Source organism: Vicugna pacos, unplaced genomic scaffold, assembly GCF_048564905.1.
Source record: "Vicugna pacos unplaced genomic scaffold, VicPac4 scaffold_117, whole genome shotgun sequence".
Taxonomy (NCBI): Eukaryota; Metazoa; Chordata; class Mammalia; order Artiodactyla; family Camelidae; genus Vicugna; species Vicugna pacos.
This window is the reverse complement of record NW_027328797.1, coordinates 132,838-138,837: the sequence shown is the minus strand read 5'-3', so window position 1 is coordinate 138,837 and position 6,000 is coordinate 132,838. Positions and strand designations below refer to the sequence as shown.

The 6,000-nt window shown below is 48.1% G+C and overlaps 1 long non-coding RNA gene across 1 annotated transcript; it reads left to right on the top strand.

Moving 5' to 3' along the window:
• Window positions 1–2,203: 2,203 nt before the first annotated feature.
• On the top strand, window positions 2,204–3,658 carry LOC140694992 (uncharacterized). Its single transcript, XR_012070648.1, has 3 exons — window positions 2,204–2,369; window positions 2,776–2,883; window positions 3,396–3,658. It is a non-coding gene; the product is annotated as an uncharacterized lncRNA (long non-coding RNA).
• The last annotated feature ends 2,342 nt before the right edge of the window (window positions 3,659–6,000 follow it).

The window sequence follows — 6,000 nt, the reverse complement described above, 5'->3', positions numbered from 1 at the left end:
AACTAAGCCTAGAAAAGAGGGCAAAGGGTTAAAGCCAAAAGGACAGATCTTCTATGGAGTCAGATTTTTTCTTTTCTATTATACTATATTCTATTTTTGTTTTAAGTATATAAGAATAAAGTTTAGCCTTTTCCCATTTTAAATTGTGCAATTTTAAGGAGCATTAATTGCATTCACAGTGCTGTGAGACCAGCACCACTTGTTTCAGACTATTTCCTTCCTCAAAGTAAAAGCTTGTATACAAAGAGCACCCCACGTCTTACCTCCCCCAGCCCATGACAAGCCCTAATCCCCTTTCTCTCTCTATGTCTTTACCTATCCTGGAGGTTCCCTATCAATGAAATCGTATAAAAGGTGGCTTTTTTTTGGTTTGTCTGCCCACATATCTTAAGTAGGGACGGGTGAATTATTTTTTTTTTGTTTTCACGTGAATTAGCATTTTTGTATTTTGAGAGGAAAGTCCAGATGGATTAAAGATGAGACGTACCAAATGAAGCCCTTTTAGTAACTCTGTGTATAATCTCGGGGTAGGCACTGCTGTTCTAACTGTGAAACCAGAGCCAGAAGGGAGATGCTTAGCTCTTCTTGTGGCAAAATAAATCCAAACAAAAGCAGAAAACAAAGGCCAAGAAAGACAGCTGGAAAGACAAACCACAGCCTGGAAAAACCTTTCCTCATGACCCAAGATCGGAAAAAAGCTTCACATCCCTGTGGTCCAAAAAGCTCTTGAAGCCCAGTGTTCTGAAAAGAAACAAAACACACAGAGTCAGTTCCAACGAGAGGCAGTGCAGGTGGCCGGTTTGTACTGGAGATGCTTGACCTCTCAGGTGAGGACACAGGCAGACAGACAGACTGCAGAGACAGCATTGGCCACCATCACCCTGGCAGGTCTTTAGCCCAGTGACAACCAGCCCTGGTGACAACGTGAGCAGGCAGAGGCCCCAGGAGGTACCCTGGAAGGAAGAGCAAATGGACGCTCCTCTCCGGCAGAACAAGGTGTAGGATGCATCAAAGTGCCACAGGTGCATCCCTTCCCTAGCAGTGCTGAGCCTTAGAGAAGATCCCACCAAAGTGCTTGCACAATTTTCAAAGATAATGTTTCTTCAGTAACATGAATTCAAAATAATCAATATGTCGTCAAGGGATTTTCAGAAGTGACCTGCCCTGGACCCGTACAATACACACACATAAATACACACATATACACATAAATATATACACACATACATACAGGAAAAGAGACAGACAGACTGAAACACAGAGAAGCAGGGGGAGACAGAGAAACAGAGAGAGAGACAACTCAGAGAGGCACTGAGAGACAGAGACAGAGAGAAGGAACACTGGAGCTGGTAATGAGTGGAACTCACATACATTTTCACAAGTCAGTCTATGTGTCAGAACCTGGTCCCAAAGTCGATCCACCCTCCAGGGGAGGGTGTGGGGATCCCACAAGGGTGTGGGAACAGAAGGCAAAAAATAGGAAGCCATTGTGGGGCAGCCCACCACAGAGGCCGAGATGGGACACTGGGCCTGTATGTCAACATGACAGAATGACCTAGGAGGTTGTATGCCAGAGCGGACGATGTCAGAGTTGTATTTAATTTCAGTCTCACGACTGTGAGCGGGGATGCAAGCAGCAAGGAAAGTGACTTTCTCCAGACCCCAGGGCAGACCCCGGCCTGTGTGGGGTGTGCTTTGCACTCCGCCAGCCCTCTGTGGGTTCCTTCCTTTGCTGAGTCTGTGCACGATCTCCCTGTGATGCCAGCCCGTGGGGGTGACAGATGCAATAGGTGTTTCTAGGTCTAGAGACAGGATGGCTTCTCTAGGAAGCAGGGGCCAGAATGATCCTCACTGTGCTGATGGGGGATTGGGGAGACCCTGAGAGGCACGTGGTTTGTCCAGGATGATAACACTGCTGAGTAGGGGGAGCCAGGTCTGAACCCAGCTGTGTCTTCAGAGCTGCAGCACTGGTTGCATCCAGGACTCCCCAGGGCTATGGGGGGGCTGAGTTGGTGTCACTGTGTGTGGACATGGCATGGAGTGAGAAATGAGAGATTGGAAGCCCAGAAAGGCCCTTGAGGAGCTTTGTGTCAGGAGGAAGCTTGGAGAAGTGGACCCCAGGAAGTGACCTCACTTCCCTGGCAATAGAGCCCAACAGAATTTGGAACCGAAGTCACCAGGCACCCGCTCTGTAGAGAAGTCCCTACTCAGCTCACCTGGTTGGAGACAGAGGCATGTTCTGCTGCATCCCATTATCCTGAGGCCACAGGCCCCGGAAAGCCCTCAGCGAGGGTCTCTACCAACGCTGCCGGCACTGGGTCAGGTCTCACCCAAGGCGCCTCTGGCCTTTTGGCCAGAGAGACCCAAAGGTAACACAGGGAGGCCCAGGGCAGGCCCCCCCAGGCTGGGCCACCACTCAGATCCCATCCAGGTAGCCACACGGCCCCATCCTGCCTGGTGGAGGTGGAGCAGTCATGTTGGGGATGGGTATCTGCCTCAAGAAAGAGCAGGACAGAGGCCTGGGGGCCCGGTCACGTAGACAGCCCAGGACAAAGCTGGCTGGCTGGGATGTGGAGAGCCGGGGAAGGGTCCTGCCGCCCGAGGTGGAGCCCATGCTCTCTGGGTATGCATTTTCCCTCCCGGATGTCTGAGCTGAACAAGGTTCCGGTCTGATCTAGCAGCAGAGGGTAGAGTCTACAGAATCAGGAGTGTTCCTGGCCGGGAAGGACTCTGAGACTTCCATGCTGGGTCAGCTGCTGGTCACTATCATTGCAGAGCCAGATACCACATGTTGAAAAGAAGCTGATGAATAAGAACACCAACGCCCCCTCCCCAAGTGAAGGACTGGTGTGTCACTCTTCTGAGGGCCAGCGCAGACTCCTGGTGGGTCTGGATATGGAGGGGTCCCCACCACCATGGCCCACAAATCAGTGGGGCAGGCCTCTGACCCAGACATCACCCAGGGCTCTCCCAGGGACCTACCCGGGGCTGACGGGTAGCTCAGCACACCCTGGTCTGACCTGGAGCACCGTGCCCACCTCGCTGCAAGTCAGGTGGAGGACCAGGAGCCCCCGAAGCAGAGACCAAAGGTCAAAAAAGCAGGGCTGGTGTATGTGTGTAGGTGAGGGTGGGGCGAAGGCTGGGCCACACAGGGAGGTGTCCCTAGAGGCTACTGTTGGGACCAGAAAAGAGAATGGCCTCAGAACACCTGTCTGGAAAAATTCAGTCACAGAATACATCCTGTGGGCACTTTCTGGGTGGGAGCTGTCTGGAAAGCTCTGGGAAGATTTCTGTCCTTGTAGAGGCACATGGAAAGGGAGGCAGGTGCGTAAATTTTTCCTCTCTCACAGCATGAGATCTTCCACAAGACTTAAAACTCTCTCCACTTCCAATAGTTACAGAGGAGGCAGGGGCAGGGGAAGATGTCAGAGACCAAAAATGGGACGAACTGGATCCAGCAGGAGACCTCGAGCTCCCTCCTGCCGCTCCTGCAGCTCCTCCTGAACCTGCGTCTGCAGCTGGACTGCTGGGCAACGGAGAAACAGTTCAGGCATCACCACCACCTGGGGTAGAGCCCCCTCTGCACCCACCCACACCTTCTTCTCCAAAATGTTCTCCAAAATTCCACCGTCAGTCCCCCCACAAACTTGACGTCCCTTCCGCTGGAGATGTTTTTGTTTCATTTTCTTTAGTTTCCTTTGCTTGTTTCACATCATTTATGACATCATTTATTTTTCTTTTTAGAGTTTCATGTAATAAAATGTAGACTTTTCCCCTTTTAAATTGTGCAATTCAGGAGCATTAGGGGCATTCACAATGTTGTGCGACCATCACTACCATCTAGTTTCACACTATTTCTTTCCTCAAAGTGAAACCTTGGATCCAGAGCATGCACTCCCCTCCCTCCTCACCCAGCCCCTGACAAGCCCAAGTCCTCTTTCTCTTTGCGTGTCTTTACCTCTACTGGTTGTTCCCTGCCAATGAAATTTTTAAAAAGGATTTTTTCCTTCCTGCCCACATGTTTTCACCTGGGGCTGAGGATTTTTGTTTGTTTTCACTTGAAGCAGCATTTTTATTATTTTCAGGGGATATGCAGGGGGATTAAAGATGTGATGCACAAAATGAAGCCCTTTTGGTAACTCTGTGCATAATCTCAGGGTAGACACTGCTGTTCCCCCTGTGACACCACAGCCAGAAGACACAAGGGAGATGCTTAGCTCTTCCTGTGGCAAAAACAAAACCAAACGAATCAAAAAAATTAGTAAAAGCCCAGAAAAATTGCTTGAAAGGCAAACCACAACCTGGAAAATGCATTCCTCATAACCCAAGGTTGGAGAAATTTTTCCCATCCCTGTAGTCCAAAATCCTTTTGAAACTCAGTGTTCTAAACAGAAACAGAACAGGCATGGGCAGTTCCAATGAGAGGCAATGCAGGTGGCCAGTGTGTGTTAGAGATGTTTGACCTCTCAGGTGAGAACAGAGGCAGAGAGAAACACTGCAGAGACAGCATCGGTCACCATCACACTGGCAGTTCTTTAGTCAGGTGACAACCAGCCCTGGTGACAATGTAAGCAGGCAGAGGCTCCAGCAGATCCCCTGGAGGGAAGAGTGAAGGGACACTCCTCTTCAGGAGAACAGGGTGCAGGACACATCAAAGGGCCACAGATGCATCTCTTCCCCAGAAGATCTGATACTTACAGTTCATCCCAATAAAATCCTTACACACCTATTCAAAGATGCCTTTTCAAGGGTGTCCATCACAGCACTGGTTGAAACAGTCGGAATTAAGGCAACACTAATATTGATGGAGAGGGGATGGGGTCCATTCGTTCTGGTTCATGTGGATGAATGAATGCTGTTCAGTTGGAAAAGTGGGTGCCTGGTCTCAACCCAATGTCAAGGGAGGCCTCAGGGTGGAAGTATGCAGACCCACTCTCTGCATCCAGGGTCCCATCTGCACGACCACATGTGTGTGAAATCAATATAGATGGAAATTGACCTGATTGTGAGTGTGTGAGAGACAGAGATGGAGAGAGACATACTGAGAGACACAGAGACTGAGACATAAGCACCAAATCATTCATGACAGACACCGCTGTGGGTGGGAATTACAAATCACTTCTTTTTTAGGCAATATTTCAATTTTTTGTACTGTGTCTGTATTACTCTACTAATTCTAAAAGGATTAAAATCCTATGCTAATGTGACCCATTCATTACTCATCTATGGAGTAATTAAAGTACATTAATCCTATTTTTAAAAGAATTTAAAGCCTTCTCAGGACTCAGTTCCATGTCAGCTCAGTGGAAGCAGAGGTTCTCCAGGAGGTCGTGTCTCTTCTGAATCAGCATCCAATACAGGTGAGCAAGAAGTACCCGACTTGGACACTGAAGACTACAATAGATGAGAGAGTGTGTTGAGAGAAATTAAGACCTATATTCAAAGAGAATAATCCCATATTCATGGAGCAGAAGGCTTCATTCTACTAAGATGACAAAGGTCCACGAATAGATCTAAGGATTCAAAGAATGCCTACCCAAATCCCAGGTGGTATTTTGCAGGAATTGACAATCAATCTAAAATTCACGTGGAAAATCCAGGAGGTCAGAATACATGAGTGAATCTTGAAAAAGAAGAACAAAGTTTGAGGAATGGAAAGTCAGATGGAACCCACGGTTAATACAAAACCTCTTTAAGCTGAAGATAACTGAGATTCAAAAGATGCAGAAGAAAAGCTGTCATGGAAGCCAATTCTCTCCTTTCCCTTTTCCCTATTAAGTTAGGTTGATAAAAAAGCCTTTAACTTTCACCATTTAACATGGTAGTTACTTTTCTGGTTGGCTCCTGCGTGTGCATAAATAAAACGTTTCTCTCGTTCATCTCCTCTTTACTTCTGTGGGCTCTTTGGGAGGGACTCTGGATTATGGGGACCTGCTCTTTTCTCACCTTCTTTAGTGACATCTTTTGTCCATGGTGAAGTTCTTAAAAAAAAGAAAAGTC